At 40.3% G+C, this 20,345-nt stretch overlaps 1 protein-coding gene across 3 annotated transcripts in view; it reads left to right on the forward strand.

The window, feature by feature from the left end:
* The window catches only part of ZNF516 (zinc finger protein 516), a 133,311-nt gene that overhangs the window by 7,383 nt on the left and 105,583 nt on the right, over positions 1 to 20,345 (forward strand). The window contains exon 2 of one of the 3 annotated variants that reach the window (XM_054985544.1): positions 4,115 to 4,155. The exons of the other annotated variants lie outside the window; for them this stretch is intronic. The gene's annotated coding sequence lies outside the window, so the exon portion shown is untranslated. The remainder of the gene's footprint in view (positions 1 to 4,114; positions 4,156 to 20,345) is intronic. 3 annotated transcript variants of the gene reach the window in all.

The following is a 20,345-nucleotide window of genomic DNA, read 5'->3' on the forward strand; positions in this document are numbered from 1 at the left end:
CTAACAACTGTTTTATCTTGTTGATCTCTTTGTCTGTTATTTGTAACAACGTCTCAGAAGGTACCTTGGCCTTTTTGAAATGTGTGTGCTCCTGGAGCTTGGGGGTAGTGATGAGGTGGATGAGAGCCCACCCAGGCAAAAAAAATGAGTAGCAGTGGAACTGCAGCAACCTGTTGTTTACAGATGCCAGATGTAGCTTTCTAGTTGCAGAGAAGGAGGTGGTTGCAGTGACAGTTGACTTGCAAAGGGGTCTTTTTGTCATTGTGCCTCTATGTTAACTACATCTAACTTTTAACCAGAAATCCAGGCACATAATGTGCTGCTGTCAGTGCAATTTAATATAACTAGTGCAAGAGTATTAAAAGAGCAAATCAAAACTGTTGCATCATCATTTAAATTTTTGCATGGCTTGGTTTGACTACAACTTTATTTACACTGTCAGTTTCATTCTGACAAATATAATGATGATGCAACTATAAAAATATTTTAAATTGAGCACTTCACTTTAAAAAATGAAAGGTATATTTCAAATAGCTGTATAATACAGTGGGGAAGGGAAAATACAATAGGTTGAGTAATTCTGGCATGTATGTGAGATCATGTTATTTAGATCGTTCTTCATTTATGAGGCATACTTACGTGGGATGGTGGGTGTTGACATTGGAAAAGGCTTGTGTTAGGATTCACAAACTTCTCCTTTACTGTGTCCATAATATAGATTTCAGGATGATTCCATACTACTCAAATGTGGTACTACTACGCTAATTTGTTCATGCAGTTATAATAGTAGTTCCAAATGACATTGACATCATCATCATCATCATCATCATCAATCCACTTTGTTTTGTTTTTTTTGTTCTTTCCTCATTCTAGCACCATTTTTCCTAGGAACTGATTTGCTATGATCATTTTTTTTGCTTTTGTGCAGAATAGAAGGACAATCTCTGGAATGTGGATGTCTGTAGTATTTCTCTATATTCTCAGGACCATGTGTGTTTTGGCAAGTGTTACAAAGCATAGTTCTGGTTGTCAACCTCTGAACTGCTGGCAGGGGTCAGTTACCTTTTTAATTTTTGAAATCAGAATGATTATATCTTCATACTATTGTGAACTGGTGTCATTTGTATCTCTACTATTAGGCAAATATTCCTGGCACCCTGCAGTGCAATCCTAAATAGAGTTATGCTCTTCTAAGCCCATTGGCTTCAGTGTACTGTGAAAGGCATATAATTTGTTTAGGATTGCATTGATGATGTAATAGTGCTAATTGCTTCAAAGAGAAAAAAAATAAAGGTATACTTCTGCCAATATCAGTAAACAGAGAGGCAAGCAGATTCATGATCAGAATGGAGCACTCTGACCCCCCGCCATGTGGGTGGGAAAAATTCTTTCAAATGTGTAGTAGATACTGGTGTGTGGATTGTGCATGCTGCTAATGGTGGAACAATGGTAACTTGATGGTGGAGAATGGCCCCAGTGCAGAACTAACCCCAGATACAGTCAGTCAGTCTTTGCCACAGTGACCCATCAATGCAATGTAAGAGAATTTGTGATTCTCCCCACCTCCATTTTATTCTCACAATGAGAACCCTTTTAGGTAGGTTAAGCTGAAAGAGATCATCCAGCAAGCTTCCGTGGCAGAGTGGGAACTTGAATCTGGGTCTCCTAGATCCTATTCCAGTACTGCACTACAGCAACTGGTAGAGATGTAAAGGCCTGAAAAGAAATGTTTTGGGAAATATTTTTTTTCCCCTAGAGGCCTGACATGGAAAAATCAGAAAAGTTAGGAAAATGGAAAGAAAAAAAAATCTCTTTCATGAGTAAAATAATTTATAAAGCAGTGTTTTAATATGTTACAATCAAACCATTTTGCTACAAGATACAGAGGTAGTAATTTTTGTGTTGATAGCATCAAACTGGGTTTGACTACATTGCTTACGATGTAGTAAAATTAATGTCTAATGTTGCAGTAGAATACCAAACGTTTCTCAGCAATATGGTCCATAGAGCAGTCTAGGAGTCTGCCAAGGGTAACTCTTGTAACTCATACAATAAAGCCTGTGACTCCACTTGGTTCAGATTTCTCCAACTTCTGCTTCACGTGAAATAAAGTAATGAATGTTCATTACACACATACAGAAGATCTATGGAAACATGGAAAGTGTGATAATAATCTTGTTTCAGTTCATAAAAAGCCTTCCATTTTGTGAATCACATAAAACTTTAACTTTAAGCTATGGATCTTTCATATTTTAATTGTAATTATAGAAAAGAACTTGAAATACAGTAATATTTTTAAGGAAATGTTGTTTACTGCCGTGGAGCAGGATATTATGCTAATAAGATAAAAAACACAAGGACAGCTGCTGCATCAGACCAGTGGTCTTTCTAGTTCAACAGGATGGAAACTTGGGGGGCATCTCATTTTTCCCAGTGCCCGACCAGATGTCACTGAAGCATCAAAAACAGAAACTCAGGGCCAAGCTAGAAGTGATGAATTACACTTGAATGGCAAATGAACAGACACATGTATTCCTCCCTGTTCACTTGCATTCCACTTGCACTCAGGGCCAAGCTACAAGTGACTAATGACACTTGAACAGCAAGTGTATTTCTCCCTGTTCACTTGCCCTCCACTCAATCCACTTGCTGTTCAAGTGTCATTCGTCATGTGTAGCTTGGCCCTCAGTCACAGCTAGTGGAGTGCAAGTGGAGCACAAGTGAACAGGGAGGAATACATGATGTGAGTCTGTTCACTTGCCATTCAAGTGTAATTCATCACTTCTAGCTTGGCTCTCAGAGGCCTGGGCTATTCAAGGTTGTTGCAACTCAGCGTAGAGGTTCCGTTTAGCCACCATAGTTCACAGTAATTGCTGTAATTTTTGAGCGTTTCCCTCTTACTAGCAAGAGTTTCTCCAGAATAATATTGGAAACTCCATAATTTTTCTAATCCCAGATAATAACCCACCCTCCTTTTGCCTGTTACAGTGTTGATGTCTTCTATGTTCTATTCCTGCAATCTATTTTCTCAACTGGCAGTTTGTATAAGATATGATTAGGGTGTACCATCTTGAAATTCCACCGCCAACTCTAGCTGTATTTATAATTACTACTTGAACAAAATGAAGACATTTGTGCTGTTTGGATTTATACCAAACAGTACAATTTTATGTGATATATTTCATGTCAGTCTAAGAAAATATATTGATAAGGAAAGGTATTGCATCTGTTTAAAAAATTGTGAAAACATGTCCTTAAGAAAGACACAGCCTTCTAAGCCCATTGATTAGAGAGGTGTAACTCTGGTTATGAGGATGACGTTGTAAATGCATTAGAAGAGGATTCAGCAAAAATTGTGCTCTTCTTCAATGATAAAAAGTGTATTTCCATTGTGTTCACTTTCCAACAAGAAGAGCGACAATAAGAATTGATGTGAACAGCTATTTTTCTTGGCTAACAGGGTACTTCTAGGCAGAGTTGCATACACCCTTCTCCTGAACATAATGGGTTGAGAAGGGTGTAACTGTTTAGGATTGCAGTGTAAGCCCATTGATGTGATGGCTACATAAGGTTCCAAATATGCATAGTAAGATGATTTTTTCCGGATGACTCTAGTCAGACCTGATTCAGATATAGGCATGCAGTTACTAAGCTCTGAGCATCTATGAGCTTCCTTGACGTAGCAACTTGCTGTGGCAAACATAAGGAGCTAGTGTGATGTAGTGGACAGAGTATCAGGGCGAAGCTACAAGTGACAAATGACACTTGAATGGCAAGTGTATTTCTCCCTGTTCACTTGCGCTCCACTCAATCCACTTGCTGTTCAAGTGTCATTCGTCACTTGTGGCTTGGCCCTCAGATTAGGATCTGGGATACCCAGGTTCAAACCCCCACACTATCATAGAAATTTAGTGGGTGGCCTTGGTCCAGGCCCACACTCTACCTCACCTTCCTCAAAAGGTAGTTCTGAGGATAACATGGAAGAGAGGAGAATGACGTAAGTGGCTTTGGGTACCCACTGGGGAGGAAGGTGGACTATAAATGAAGTAAATAAATACATAATAAGTAAATAGATACATAGATTCATAGTGAGCTCTTATTTTTTTTCTTTCAGGGTCTTTATATTCTGTGGATTTTAATGTGATTTCATTATTGGTAAGTTTTCCTATTAACTATTAGGGTTTTTTTTGTAAAATACATTTCAAAGAATCAAAATTGAATCTTTTCTGTTTATACATTTATGTTTACTTGCATCATTTTATGAAAACTCCAATTACATTTAATGCGGCTATGAATAAACCTCATGTACTATTTTGATCAGAATAATTTCCTTTTAACATGTCTAAATACTACTAATTGCAGAACTTGGCACTTCATGTAACTTCATACACTTTTTGGGAAATTGAGTTCAGGGTGTTCCGCTCCATGATGTGTTAACATCGCTAGCATAGGAAGCTGAAATAGCATCCAGCAAAGAGTGATCTTGTTTTAACCTGTTTATTTAATTTGTAAAAATGTCCTGTGCTTAGAAGTGTTTACTTGAAACAATGTATGATGTATTTCTGCTTAGAAAGTGTAATTTTAAAGTTCAGTTTGGCAGATCTTATGTTGCTTATATTAAAAATGCATAATAGCATTTTATGATAGAGGTGTTTATCACAGGACTGTGTAATCGCATGTTTGAGAGAGCCCATCTGGTGTAGTGGTTAGAGTGGGATCCAGGAGACCCAGATTAAAAATGTACATGGAATGCAATTCATCCATTACAAGAGGTAGTGTATTCTGTTATTGTATTCACGAATGTGGATTAAGGATTATTTCTCAGGCTTCTATAGATATCGATGCATATTTCCAGCCCCTTGTACTTGAAGATCCATGGGCAGTTTAAGTGAAAATTAAAGCAGATTTTAAAAAATTACAGCTAGAAACTTTCATATACCCTTGTTGTCCCAATGTGTGTTTCCTTTCCCTAAAGGATTATGGTATCAAATCCAGATATAATCTGTGGATTTTGGGTGCCATCCAGAGAAATTTCAGCATTGCTAAAACTCATTAAAATCAGGAGAGTGTGCGACACAGCTCAGCTGTTAAACCTCTGATTTCAATGGGATTTGTACACTATCTTTTGCTCTTGAAACTATATATATCTGTCTATCAAGACTTTTGAATGGGAAGACTCTGAGTGGCTCTGAAGTTTACGGGGGTACAATATACTCTTTTTATTATGTCAGGTGTGACTATGAGGGTACACCAGTATAATTAAAAAGACATGAGAAGGGGCCCAAAGGGGTCCCTCTTCTCTGACACGTGCAGACATCATCACTGAGTGTTGGGTATGTATATCTGAGGGCAAACTGTGTTCGTCTTAGGTCATTATTAATCCTTGTTGAACTTTAATATGGCTAGGGAATTGTACCTGGGTTCCATACTGCAAAATGAAAATGTTGAACAGCATTTGGAAAATTAATGGCCAGATTAAAAATCCAGCAGAAAGACCCATTTATTTGAGTAGACATCTTCAGTATAAATATTTGTACCTTGCAGCAACATTCCTTTTTCAAAGCAGACATCTTACACGTTGTAATTGTTTATATATTTTCAGTGCTAGGTTAAAGCTGTTATGATTCACTTATGGCAAAATTCTGATCTGTACTCGGCTGGCGTAATTCAAGTTATTCTTGTGGCATGGCAGTGCTGCTCCAGTGTAATGAGGATATGTCCAGAAGTCATCTAAAAAAGAAAACACTAACCTTTGCATTCTGTGTGACGTTTTTAAAAACTAAAAACCATTTAGTTGACAATTATTTCAGTTAGCCTATTTTTAAAGGGAAAACTTTAAATGCTCTGATGAAATTATTGTTGCTTTGTTAACCCTGACATAACTTCCATAAATTGATGCAAGTGTTTTCTTCTGTGGGTGCTTGTCATCCCACAAGTGTCCTGATTCATAGCTGAATGAACTGACTGAGGCTGTTATTTTTCACAGATAACTATTTTTGTCTAGCTTTCTGTTTTTTATGGTGTGCCCGTATCTGAAGCTTAACAGAGTTATTTCAGCTCTGATGACATACTTGCTGATGACATCTTCTTGGATTCCTGAAGTTGGATTACAGCAATGATACCAGCATGTGTTGGTGTTCTGAGATATACTTGGTGCGTGGACAGGAAAAAAAATAAGTCTGATAAGTAGCTGCCAAATAACTTATTATTCAGTTAGTCTGTATCAGTGATATTTAGTTCTACCTGCTTAGTGCATTCACTGCTCCTTTGCAGGTAATGTCTTGAATATTATGTTTTGGAAGTTATGTGTGAGGATTTATTTATAAATAATTCATTTAATCAATTTATTTAACTGATGGCTCCACCACCATAACAGCAATACACTGTCAATATTGCCTATCATGCCAAATATACAAGGTCACACATTGTACATTTTAAAACAAACAACAACAAAAAAGCTGTTCTCAATTTCTCAAGTAATAATCTAATGATCTGATGGGAGGGTGTGGGTCTTTGTTGTTAATTATCTAGAACATTTCTTTAATCATGTATTTCCTCCAAGGAGCTCAGGGCAGAATATATTGTTTTCCCTTCCCAATCTTATCCTGTCAAAAACCCTGTGAGGCAGGGTTACCAGTCCCCTGTTGGGTGTGGGGGATGCCCTGCTCCCACCCTCCACTCCTGCCACCATTTACCTGGCCAGTGGGGGGGAAAGGTGGGGGAACATGTCTCCCAGGGTGCGCTCCCAGGTGGCACCCTGGGACCAATTTGGGCTCCAAATGGGCCGAATTGAGCTCGTTCGGGGCCTAAATTGGCCTGCTGTGGAGCGCAGGAGCTCTCCAGGGCCCTTTAGCTGTGCTTTACTGCTCTGCTGCAGACCTATTGAGACCCCAAATGGGTCCAATTTGGCCTGCTGCAGAGTGCAGGAGCACTGCCAGGAGGCCCCTGGAGAGCTCCTGAGCATCACAGCAGGCCAATTTAGGCCCTAAACAGGCCCAATTTGGCCCCAAATGACCCAAAATTGGCCCACTGCAGAGCATAGGAGCATTTCTGGGGCAGCACAATACATTGTGTGATGGCCTCAGTTCCCAGAAGTGACATCGTCCACAGCCTGAGAGCACACATGAGCACTACAACAAAGATGAGTGCTGGGTATGCCACCTTCCGCCAGGAGGGTATAAGGGCACCTGGCAACCCTACTGTGAGGTAAGGCTGAGTGACTGGCCTAAGGTCACCCAAGCTTCACAGCAGAGTGAAGATTTGAATCTGGATCTCCCAGATTGTAGTCCTCCATGCTCACTATGCTCTTAACCATTGTAGCTGGTTCCGTTCTGTACTCAGGCATCTCAGTGTATGCCTCTAGCTCTATAAAAGGCTTTCATTTTCTTGTTTGTGAGCTGGACTATGTCCCATGTGCACAACAAGGAAACCTCTTTGAATGTGTTAAGCATTTCCTGTGATTGAAACCCCTGTGGAGATTTGGATCCTGTTGTCCTGTGATAGTAAGACATCAAATGAAACATCTTAGGCAGGGGTGGGAGCGAGAGGGAAGAGCACTGAACTAAGTTACCACCACTTTCCTTTCCCCAAATGCACACCAAGGAAACATCTCAACAAGAAGGCAGTTCAACCCTTCGGCCCTCCCCCAACCAAATTCTGACCTCCTTGCAATTTTAATTCCTTATATGATCTGTCACGTATTTGGTGTGCTTAAATTTTGAGTGCATTGCTGCTTGAAAAATTGCAGTCAAAATGAACAGAGTCTTCACTGAGACTTCAAAATTACTTGCATTTAGTGGAGAACTTTAAAATAACAACACATATTCTGATAGGCTTGCATTGAAATGATCATATTCTGGACAGAAATTAAAGGACAGAAATAGAATAATGAAGTTTGGCATTTGTTCCTCTCCCTCTAATATGTTAAAACACTTTGATCAAATTCTACCATTAAAGCCCGGTAAAAGACAGAAGCAATTCTTTAATTGCTCAGAATTAAAACCAGTATATAAAACTTTGTACCCAGCTTCTCATTATTGATTGATGATCTGCCCTTTCTTTGCATCTTGCTATACAGTATTCAAGCATTCCTTTCATGCTAGCACTATTCATATTTTCTCTTTCAAAAGAAATGTATTAAAGCAAATGTCAAATAAAGGGTTCTAAACCTTTTTCCAAATTGAACGACCTCTTCACCTGGTTTTCATAGTGAAATGGAAATGACAATTTATGTACTTTCAGTATGAACTGAGGTGCATTTAGCACATTTTATATTGATGATAAATATTTAACAAAATACCAGAATGTCTGTCTGAAAATAGAAAATTTTAGAGCCGCTACTATTGTTTTGCCATTCTTTATCAAATTAATAGATATTCAGCATGTTCATTATAACTGGTAGCTATTAATTATCTATTGTAACGTTTATGATAGACTCCAATAATTTTATATGTATAATTAATTTTTATTATGAAATAGGATTTCTTCTCTTCATCAAGCAATTGTATAGTTGAGAACAGTTGTTCTAAAAATAAAATAAAGGTGCCATGACTATATACTCCCCCCCCCCACCGCACCTGTACATTATTCTTCACAACAGATAAAATGAGGGATGGGAGAATCATGTATGCCACCCTGAGCTCCTTAAAATAAGAGTTGGATAAAAATGAAAAAGGGTAGATATTGGCAGAAATTTCCTGTCTCCTCTGAGTCGTTTTCCCTTTTAGATTTCTCCACTTAACCCTTTCTTCCAATCCAGTTCCTGTCTCCCACTTTCTCCTCCATTACTTTTATGGTCCTTGGCCTTTCGGTGACCTTTTCTCACTCAGTTTTTCTCTGCTTCCACAAACTTTCCCTAAACTCTGTGTGAGTTATTAATTCTGGCGAAAAATACAACACTCCTTTCCCTCAAAGCTATACTGTGAATATTCTGTAGTTCCTATTTCCACAAATATATGAAATGTTGGCAATCCTTTTGTGACTTTACATCAGCTCAGGCAGCCAGTGGCCTCTCTAACTTAATGGTAAAGAGTCCAGTAGCACCTTTAAGACTAACTGGCTTTATTGTAGCATAAGCTTTCGAGAACCACAGCTCTCTTCATCAGATGCACCTGACAAAGAAAGCTGTGGTTCTTGAAAGCTTATGCTACAATAAAATTGGTTAGTCTTAAAGGTGCTACTGGACTCTTTACTACTTTGCAACTACAGACTAACACAGCTAACTCCTCTGGATGTAAATTAATGACAGTACAATATAGTTGATGGGACTTAATTTGTCATTGTTGGTGCAGATCAGACTCTGCAATTACCCCTGCATTTTTGGTGCAGATCAGACTCTGCAATTACCCCTGTAATTTTACCCCCTTGCTTAGTTAAAATATGGTGAGCAGAGACCAGAGCTACAGCATTAATTTTCAGGAAGCATTAATACAGATTATGATGCTTATTTATGGCACAATCCTGAGGGTCACCGCAGAGGAGGCTCTGGTCCATCCCCTATGGACATTCTGCTGAGGGAGATCACAATGTACACCCCTCCAGAAGGCACAGATGGCATAACAATGGGTTCTGTGCCCCTGCACCAACAAGCTGCATGGCTTATCAGAAACCAGCAGTGCTGTGGAAGAGTGCTGTGGAAGAGTGTGGGGCCCAGAGACCCTTCCCAGAGCAGCCACACATCCTCCTCTAGTCCAGCTCCCAGCCAGTTCCCTATTCATGCTTCATATGGCAGCCAGCAGAGTGTGTGTGTGGGGGGGAGGGTGTGGGGTTAACCATTAAGGTGCCACTGGACCCCTGCTGTGTTTGGCAGCTGACCAAGAAAGAAGTTCAGTTGCACCAGAAGACCAACTACAGCCATCACAGCAGGGGTATACCTGAACCAGAGCCCACCTTCTCAGATGGGTGAAGGGGCACCCTAAGCAGATGTCACAGATGGGGGACAGACAGGAATAGAATTGTTGCACGCTCTAGACTTTATCGAAATGAAAATTATGAAGAAGTCCAATGAATTGGATTGCTGGCTCCCTCTGCCCAGTATGGCACCTATGCCTTTGCAAGGTGTTCCCAGGGGCCATGGGGAGACAGGCTGAGGCATCCTAGTACAGCATGCATCTGAGCAAGGTGGACTCTCCGGTCAGAAAGCTTCTAGGAGGCAGGCTGAAACTGGTTGCTTGGCAGAGTGGCGGGGATGGCAACAGCCGTGCTCCCCAGTCTCCCTGTTGAAGCAACTCCCTGCCATAAATGATACAGAGATACATGCAGCAGGATTTTAGTCCAGTGGCATCTTGGAGACCAACAAGATTTTCAGAGTGTAAGCTTTCAAGAGTCAGAGGTCCCTTCTTCAGACACACAGAGAGATGTGCAGTGGTGGCAAAGGCCACAGCAATGCCTATGGTGTCCCAGCAAAGTCAGCATTCCCACTCCCAGGGGGACCCATTGGTGGGGAGACCTCCCTGCTTGAGGTGCATGCCGGTGCTATTCAGGTGACACCAAACCTGTGGGGAAGTGCTCTGCTACTGCACCTGTTGCATAAGGTTCTGATGCTGCAAGGCAACGAGTCCTGGGGTTGTTTGGCCACAGAACATAGTGGGGCAGCTGCCAGGCACCCCATACCTCAGTTGCTCCCTGGCCCCTAATGAAGAGGGGCTCTCTGGTAAGGGAGTGTGCTAACACCCCAGTGTAGGGCTGCAAGCTTCTATGCCACCCTCATCAGAGGTAGCCCGCTCAGGGACATGTCCCTGGAAGTATGCCCCAGTGCAGAATGTGGGCCACGGTGCTAGGAGGAGCTGGTTTGGGCTGCCTCTGACACACACCACTGGCCTCGATTGTGGGGGGCAGCATTGTGGATATGATGCTCAGGCTTATGCAAAGGGAGCAAGGGAAGGCACATGAGGATTCCCAGCCTAGGGCAGCTTTATTCCTGCCCCAGCTTACCTGTCAGTGTGTGGTCACCTCTTCAAGTTCAACCTCCAGAGATGAGGTACCTGTTAAGGTTCTGAAATGAGACATGTTAGCCACGTGATACGGACTTTGTGCATGAGAAGTGGGTGGGGCCCCACTTGGGTGTTAGTGCTGAGCACTCCCCCAGTAGTGCTAAGAGCCACTTTGTGCTTTTTCACCACTGACATGCAAAGCTGCACCCTCTAAGTCTGCAGAGCTCTGAGACAGAGTTCCATGCCTCACGCCCTGCCTAATGAATTATAGGGTGCCCAGGAAGGAGTTTATATAGTGCTGGGGGCTTTGAGTGAGTAATTGGCTGTGGCTGTAGATGGCATCCTGTGCTCCTTTGGGGCTTTTGTGTGGAACTATGCTTGAGGAGGGGCACTTGGTTTTTTCTGTTGCATGGATGCCTCTGAGCTATGCTGGGTTTTTTTGCTGGTGTAACCTTCTGCTCCTGTTGGCATCCCGGGCTGGAGTGACTTAGGGAGCTAACTCCTGCCACTCCCCTGAGTCTGCCCCTTTCCTCCTAGTGCAGTAACTTGCATGGGTGTCGCTGCATGGCACCCCCATGTTGGTGTTCAGTTGGGATGCAGCGCTGCCCAGGCTTTCCTCTGGTGTATCTCAGGGAGACATTAGTGTATCTTCCAGGGTAGTGGCAAGTTAGCTCACTGTGCCCCCCCACAACAATTGCACTGTTAGTTGCTTAACTTATTCTTATTTCAAACCATTTCAGAATTTATTCTGTATTTAACACATGTTTAAATACACTAACATCAAAAGTGTTTTTTTAAAAAACCCTCTGATTTTGGTTCTTTTGATATTTGTGTTCTCTCCTCTCCCCCCCCCACACATATTTCTGCAAGAATTTTCAAGATTTCTCCCCCTAGCCTGTCAGCTCGTGGTAAGATTGCACTGTGTTCTGCGAATAGATCTCAATTTACTTGTAAAACTGTAATTAAGTTCAGTGTTTCCAAATGTTCTTTTTCCAAAATCTAATATAGTAAACAATACATTTAAAGTTTTGCAGTGAAGCTATGGGTTTAACATTTACAATGATACTGTCTAAATGAGCAAGCATAATTTTATACTTTTAGCAGAAGTTTTTTTAAAATAAAAATTTCAAACTTATGTGAATGCTAGCAATATGACATTATTTACTGGTTATTTACTGGTTGAAACCAGGGATTGTTTGAATGTCAGATATATCTTTAGTGTACCATTTCCAAAAGTAATTAAAATATTGTTTGTACATTAGCCCCCATGGATCCCCTTGAGAGCGGTGGGAGATGGGCTGTATGTATTTAAATTAGAAGTATTGATAAATGCACACAAACATTACTCTTAAGTTGTTACCTTGCACGACTGAAATTGTATTCTGTTGAAGAGTGCAGTGCCAAGCAATGTACACCTTCCCAAGTTCAGTGATTTCAGTGGACTTAAAAAGGTATAACTCTGTTTAGGATTACACTATAAGAATCTGAGAAGTATGTAGTTGCTTATTAGGAATGTTGTGTCTTTTACTAGTGGGTATAAAATGCAACAGGGCTCAGGGAAATGGGAGCCTAATAACAACTAGAGATGGGTACAAACCTAAATACGAACAAAAAATCCCCATGAACCAGCCCAGTTCGGGGTTCGCGAACCAGGGTTCGTGGAAGCTCATTTCCACGAACGTTCACGAACTGGACTACTGGTTTGTTTGGTTCGTATTAAAGGGCCAGTTTAAATGGCTATTTCCCCAGGGGGAAATAGCCATTTAAACTTTTCTTGCCACTTGCAAGTGGCAGGTCCCCTTCCCCCAGGGGGACATAGCCATTTAAACTTTTCTTGCCCCTTGCAAGCGGCAGGTCCCTTTACACTGGCAGGCGGCAGGGGGAGATTCCCCCCCCGGCCAACTGCCAGCTGATAGTTTAAAGGGACCTGCCACTTGCAAGTGGCAAAGCCCTTTAATTGGTCCAACCACCAGCCTGCACCCCAGCCCCAGCCCCTCACCCCCCTCCCAAGCCCCAGCCCCCCACTTACCTTCCATCTGATGCTGGGGTGGTGGAGGCCTCCTCCGCTGCCCTGCAGATCCAAGCGGCAGCGTAGGAGGCGGAAAAGGGCCCTCCCGCCCCTCAAATGGCAGCCGCAGTGGGATGGCCCTTTTTGGTCTCCTACGCTGCCCTGCAGGCATGCAGAACAGCAGAGGAAGCCGAAAACGGCCTTTCTGCCCCTCAAATGGCATCTGCGGTTGCCATTTGATGGGTGCAGGGCAGCGGGGAAGGCCAAAAAAGCCCTTTCAGCCCCTCAAGTGGCAGCTGCAGCTGCCATTTGAAGGGTGGGAAGGCCGTTTTTGGCCTTCTCCTCTGCTGTGCAGGCCTGCAGGGCAGCAAAGGAGGCCTCCACCACCCCAGCATCAGAAGGAAGGTAAATGGGGGGCTGGGGCTTGGGGGGGTGAGGGGCTGGGGGGGGCGCTGGGGTTTGGGGAGTTTAAAGGGTTCTGCTGCTTGCAAGTGGCAAGTTCCTTTAAACTATCAGCTGGCAGGGGCATTTAAACCCCATGAACCATGAACCTATTCGTAACTGGGCCAGTTCCATGCCAGTTCATGGTTTGTGGAAACCCCATGGTTCTTTTTTTTCTGGTTCGTGCCCATGTCTAATCATGAGCAGAAACAGTTCTTGTTTTACACCTGTCGGTCTTTGTAACCCTTCTCCTTTGGATGAATATTTAACCACAACTAATGGATATACACTTCTATGCATCTGAAGAAATAAGCTGTGACTCATGAAAGTTCATGCTGAAATAAATGTTAAATTTGTTAGGTGCTACTGGTCTCCTATGTAATTTTCCTCCTGTAGATAAACATGGCTTGGCTACCCTTCTGAAATTTTACAGCACCGTATAATTTGTCACACAGCTTACTGTCAATGTATGCCAGGCCACTATGAACTCCAAACTATTTTAGGGGTGTTATTGAATATCTCTCAAGGTGTATATATCCCTGAACATACAAAATTAACATTTGGGAAGAAAGACCAGTCTTTTGCCTGACATCAAGTTTTCCCTGTAGAGGGAATTTTCTTTTATGGAAGAGCATTCAAGCATTTCAGTTCCTTTTTTATAATCTGGTCATATACCCCAGGCACAAGTTTACCAGCTCAGTGAGAACTAGGCCCAAGTTGCACAAGACTTTTTGAGATAAATTCAAATGACCATTTCACCTGTTAGTTAATTACAGGCTAAGTTTGCTATTGAGAGGTACCAGTGCATTCTCTGAATGAGAAGGCTTTGTGGTACAAATAAAAAACAGTCTAGTTATCTGGTAATGTAAGGATCGCATGGGAAAACATGTTATCTGATTGCACCCATTGTTGTGATAGATGTACATGACATAGTCTAATGATTTAAAACTATTCAGTATTTATTTAGAATACTTCTATCCCATCTTACCACAGCTCATGGTTACTTACAAAACATGCACACTTCCAATGACTAAAGCATGAAGAATAAAACAAACCAATAATTGGACCAATAATCAAAAGCAGAACAATATAGAGATAAATTATTAATATTAACAACATAAAGCCTTCCCCTCAGCCCTTTTTAAACTCTCTGCAGCAAGGCACAGATAGAGGAAAAGGCCTCAAATCTACATAACATTATGTAGTCCCCAGGTAAACATAAAATTCTACATAGTGATGTGTATTGGGTCTCATATACCTTACTGTAGGGGTCACCACTTTGCTGTACCTGTGAGCACTTTTTGAATTGAGAGAATAGGCAATGGCTACCTCAATGAAATGGTTGCATGGGGAAGGGGGGGTGGAGACCAATCAGAAAATGACTACATTTACTCACTAAATGTTAGGAGATTTCAAACCAACCATTCTCCTTCTACTAGAAACTGTTGTGGGTACTCACTGCAGACATGAAGGCAATGCCTCTAGGCCTCTTTTGAAGCACCTCTTATCCCAATAAAATGGAAGGATTTTATTTTTTTCCCCATTTTATTTTACCTCACTTATATCATGCCTTTCTCACCAGTGGGGACCCAAAGTGGCTTACATCATCCCCCTCTCCTTCATTATTCCCTCACAACAACCCTATGAGGTAGGTTAGCTTAAGACTCACTGGCCCAAGGTCACGCAGCAAGCTTCTGGGTCTTCCAGATCCTGGTTTGTCTCTCTAGCCACTACACCACAGTGTCTCTCTGTGGAAAGACTTTCCTTTGGAAAATAAGCAAGTGGGAGCCATGAAACACATAGGTGGGCATCATGTTGGGTATCACTCCCTTAATACCTTAGAGTACTGATTCAATTTTTGCAAAGAATGCACATGCATTATGCCTAAACAAAGAAGACCGAATCTGCAGTGTCTACTCTATTGTTGCTCTTTTGGGCAGTGTTCCAAACCTGGAATCTGGATGTCTTCCTGAAGTCATGCATGCATTTTGTGCTGTCATTTGGTTGGTTGGTTATTCACAATGAATAATCCCACCATTCTTTGGAAATACTTCGATATTAGTTCAGAGTGAAGTACAAACGACCTACGGTCTTGGGATTGCTTCAGACACTGTAGAAAGACATGCTTTTTAAAAAAATTTCTTGAAGATGAGCATGTTCACGAAACACAAAAATCAGAACAAAATACAAGAATTGCCTTCCTGGAATTGGAATATCAGTCTAGTGTAGTTTCCCAGCAGAGGACAACCAGATGTCTTTTGATAAGTTCATAAACAGAATCTGATGGGGAAGGTATTGCCTCTTGTTTTGTCCCATTGTGTTTTAATCAGGGGTCTTTGAACAAAGAGATTCCATTCAGCTTTCATAGCTTTGTGTGATTCACTTATGTGCCTTTTGTGAGTGCTTTGTCATAATGTCTAAACCCACTCACAGTAATGAGTTTTAATGCCCTTACAGTGTATTCCTGAGAATACTTCCATGGGAGTGAGCTCCATGGAGTAGACTGATTCTGAGTAAATCTGCCTGGGAGTGCCCTCTTAGACCACATTTTATAACAGTTATCAATAACAGGAATCTTCTCACGATTTCTCAAAATAACTGATGTTGTGCACTTTTTTAAAAATGTGCTGACTTTTTAAATCTTATATTGATATTAGTGAACAGGAGATGAGAATTTGACTTGCACATGCTATTGAGACAGTATCATTATCCATTGCGTTTTTATAGTGTCTTTCTGAATCCAGCTAAATGTTTCATATATTCTGGCCCCTTGCAAAACATATATACAGTAGTTACATCCATGGCTGATTAACATCAGTCCCTTGCTGACATCTTAATTAATGACTATGCTAATATATTTATGAGAAAAGGAGGCATACGAGTGTTCACAGATACCTAGGAAACCCTCCAGGATGCTGGATGCAGGCTAGGTTTTGTTTCTGGATGAATTTTAATGCTGGGAGTTAATGTCATGATGTGTAATGCATAATTTATATTGTCATTAACAGGGATGTTAGGAAAATGTTTTCATGCCAGGTTAAGAAAATGGTGTATTTAAATGTTACTAACAGTGGCCACATAATATTTAACTTGGTGTATCTGGAGATATCCAGGTCAGAGATATAACAGAATAATTCTTCCCTTGTCTTAATGGAGTATGTTTTAGAGGAATTTATATTATAAAAAGTGCACAGCCTTGATTTAAACTTGTTTCCAGGGTGGTTGACACATTCCAGAATTCCTTTGTCTCAAGAGAAGTTTTTTCTGTTCTTTTTTTTTCTTTCTGCTCTTACTTAGTGTCTAATGTCTAGCCAAATTTACTGGTAGATTGGCCCAGTTAAAAACAATGGAAAAATGATGAACTATGGATTAATGGGTTCATAGAAGGGATAAAGATGATGTCACCATCAGATTGGTTGATCATTATGTTTCTGGGATAAGTAGGCATATTCACTGATTATATCTGTATCATTTGGAATCTGATGCAGAATTTGGCTGCCATGTTAAATAATTCCACCTTCACAGAAGAAACAAACATTTTGGCCATTTTTTTTTTAGAAATAATGAGAGAATAGTACATTTCTAGTTCTCATGATGATTACAGAGACAGTTTTGAAAATATAATGGGAATGATAATGATATTTTTGATTGAATCCAGTTTCTAGGAATATTACCACAGAATAATAGTTTTTCTATGTAACTAAAATGTGCCTATTAGTAATAACCTTATAATCTATTTCTCATATTCCTGTGGTGTTGTATAAGTTGCCTTTCCATATTCTAAGATGTGGGAGATAGTTATATATTTGTTGAAGTATGGAGAGGTAAATCCAGTTTTATCTTCATAAGCCTTCTTTTGTGGCTGTGTTTGTATCTTCAAATATTACGCCGTGTTATTGTGTTAGTATTTTATAATAGTATTCTTACAGTAATTTATATTGTTCATTAATCATACCGCCTTACTTGACTGTCTATGAGTCAATAAAGTAGATCATTTTATGTGAGTCCTGAGGCCTGCTTCAGTTATTGTATGTCTCCTACACAGAGATAGTATCTCCATGTGTGGAAAAAATGTGCAAACTGTCCTTCGAAATGGAGTGCAGGTGTCTTTTTAAATGTGCAGAAGGATTTGGTGTGAGCAATATCCCACCTCCCACTTTGCATGTTGTTGAGAGATCTGAGTGATTTATGCTTCAGGTTCTCTGCATTCAAAAGACCATGTAAATCATCGTTAGCCCCATGTTGTTGTTTCCCCCCCAAAGATTCCAATAAAATGTCCTCTTTCTGTTTTGTGAAGTTCTTGGTTTGTGCTTATCTGGCAATATGGTCTGAGATAACCCTGGGGAACTTTAACTGTACTGCTTTAATTCTGTGAGCTAGCTGACAAGAAGCTGTTTGAAACGAATTTAACCTTTGAGAATTGAAGACATTGTATAACACCTATAAATGTCTAGCGCATGACTCCTTGCACTCTCCTCCAGCTTTCATGAGGAATGGACCTCTTTGACTGGTCCATTGCATCAAGAGGGACTTATATGAGTGGAAGAGGATAAAACAGGGACATGGCATTATCTTAACACTCTTGTTTTGGATATCAAAGGAAATCCAAATTACCATTTATAGTAACTGTGCTATTCTCTTCTACTATCTGTCTGTCTTTCTGATTATTTTCTTTATAAAGTAGATCTTTATACTCCTTTAAAAAGATACCAATTCCCTTGTAACTTAGAAATATACCTTTGAAACAGAGTGCATGACATAAAGCCTATGAATTGGTGAGGTATTTCCCCTGGATTTATGTCCTTGTTCCACTTCTTCCAGAATTTACCTTTCTGGGAAAAAAATTATCTCCAAAAGTTATTCTAGCTGGATTTGGGGAAAATGCCACAAGCATTCCACATAATATGTTTTAAACTTTTAAAATGATCCCAAATGTGAAAAATTGTGTTTGCAGACACCAGCCTAAAAGGGGTCCTGCTATGTGCCTACTTTGTAAAAAAACAAAACAAAACAGAAGACAGAACAAAATATTCACTATTATTCAAATACTGATGGAATTTCATTCAGCTATGCAGATACATCTACAAATGTTATTAGACCGCTTTTTAAAAATCTATTTGCCCACCCATACCTACATTAATAATTTGTGGTAGACTGACAGAAATAACAGCTCTTTTATAGTGTTAAAAATATTCCTTCCTAGATCTATTCCTTCCTATATATATATAACTCCAGGAACTGTGTGGGGCAAGTGTAAGGAAGTATAATGGTAAAGAAATAAGTCTGTGAATTATGTATGATCTTAGATTTGACTCAGTTAATTATCTACTTCTGATCAAATTGTGACAATTTATTTTAAACACAGTGTTAAAGTATAAAAGTAAAACAAGAACTTTACTATGGTCTGAAGGTTGGGGCTGCAAGCTTTGATATGGTTTCTATATATCACTTCAGAAATAAAAACATTTTAAAAATGAAGAGTATGTGTGTGAGTTTGGGGGCATGTTACAGGTGGGCCCTGGGAAATGATGCTTGATACCTGTTCACATGGAGAAAAACACATGGTTCAGATTTTCTAGGTTTGTACTACTGCAAAATGCTGCTGGGAAAATCCCATGTAGAAGTGCTCCCATGTAGAAGTCCTAAACTTTGAGAGAAAGATGTAAGTTGTTTTCTCTAAACAACTCATTGTGAAGCCATGTCAGTGAGAAGGCAGTGACAGAGTTGTTCCCAAGTTCTCTTAGAGCAGCAGGAAATAAGAGGGATGCTGTAATGTAGGCTGTATTCGTATGTGACCAACATCCTATTTTCAATGGTGCATAAGAAAACTTCTCTGTAGGGAGTTTCCAAATACTTTTCTTCTCAGGGGAAGCATGTAACTTAAGCTTGCCAGTTGCCTGGAGAATGCTCTGTCCATTTAATAGAGGATTACCTCTGTACTCTGAAAAGCTTAAGCTTCCAATTTCTTTTATTTTTAATTTTTAAAAAAATTATTTTATTGATAAATTTAAAGTCCCTTTAATAATCAGCTGCCCATTTTTGACACAGGAAGTGGAGAGGATGTTTTTTCTCTAGGCCCTAAGCAGCTCTAAGCATGTTTTGAAAGAGTTCAAACATCAGCACAGAAATTATTGTTAATAGTTTATAAAGGGCAGTGTGGGAGGAAAAGCCCAAAACATCTTAAACATTCAGTATGATGTCACATTTAATTCTTAAACAAATTAATATGTTTCCAGAGCTAGATACAGTGTGTAAGTTTGTTACAACTCCCATATTTATTCATGGTCTAAATGTTTTATTTATGTAAACTATGAATGCATTGTAGAGTCTAAGGCTGCAGTCCTAAGAACACTTTCCTGGGAGTAATCCCCATTGAATAAAATCCTAGGACCATCCTAGGATTGCTCCCTAAATCTCTTGGAAGTAAAAGAGAAAGGTCTAATGATTTTAAAGTTCTGGATTGCACCTAAAATGCAGATTTTCAATGTGACAGAATTCATCAATTTGGCTGAGAAATTTTGCAGCTTATTTAAATGGTTTTGGCATGCTTTAACTATGCAGAGAATTGGGAAGTTATAATAATAACAACAATGACAAAAACATCATTCGATTTATATACTGCCCTTCAAGACAACTTAATGCCCCCTCAGAGCGGTTTACAAAGTATGTTATTATTCTCTCCACAACAAAACACCCTGTGAGGTGGGTGAGGCTGAGAGAGCTCCAGAGAGCTGTGATTAGCCCGAGGTCACCCAGCTGGCTTCAAGCGGAGGAGTGAGGAATCAAACCTGGTTCTCTAGATTAGAGAACTGCGCTCTTAACCACTACACCAAACTGGCTCTCAGTTTGTTTAAAAGTTAGAAGTGTGTACAGTATATTGAAGGAGGAGACTGTTAACTTCATTTAAGATTGTTATTTGAATAGCCACTATTGAGAGCTAGGGAATTAAAAACTTTATTCAGGTC

This window comes from Eublepharis macularius, chromosome 7, assembly GCF_028583425.1.
Source record: "Eublepharis macularius isolate TG4126 chromosome 7, MPM_Emac_v1.0, whole genome shotgun sequence".
NCBI classification, from domain to species: domain Eukaryota; kingdom Metazoa; phylum Chordata; class Lepidosauria; order Squamata; family Eublepharidae; genus Eublepharis; species Eublepharis macularius.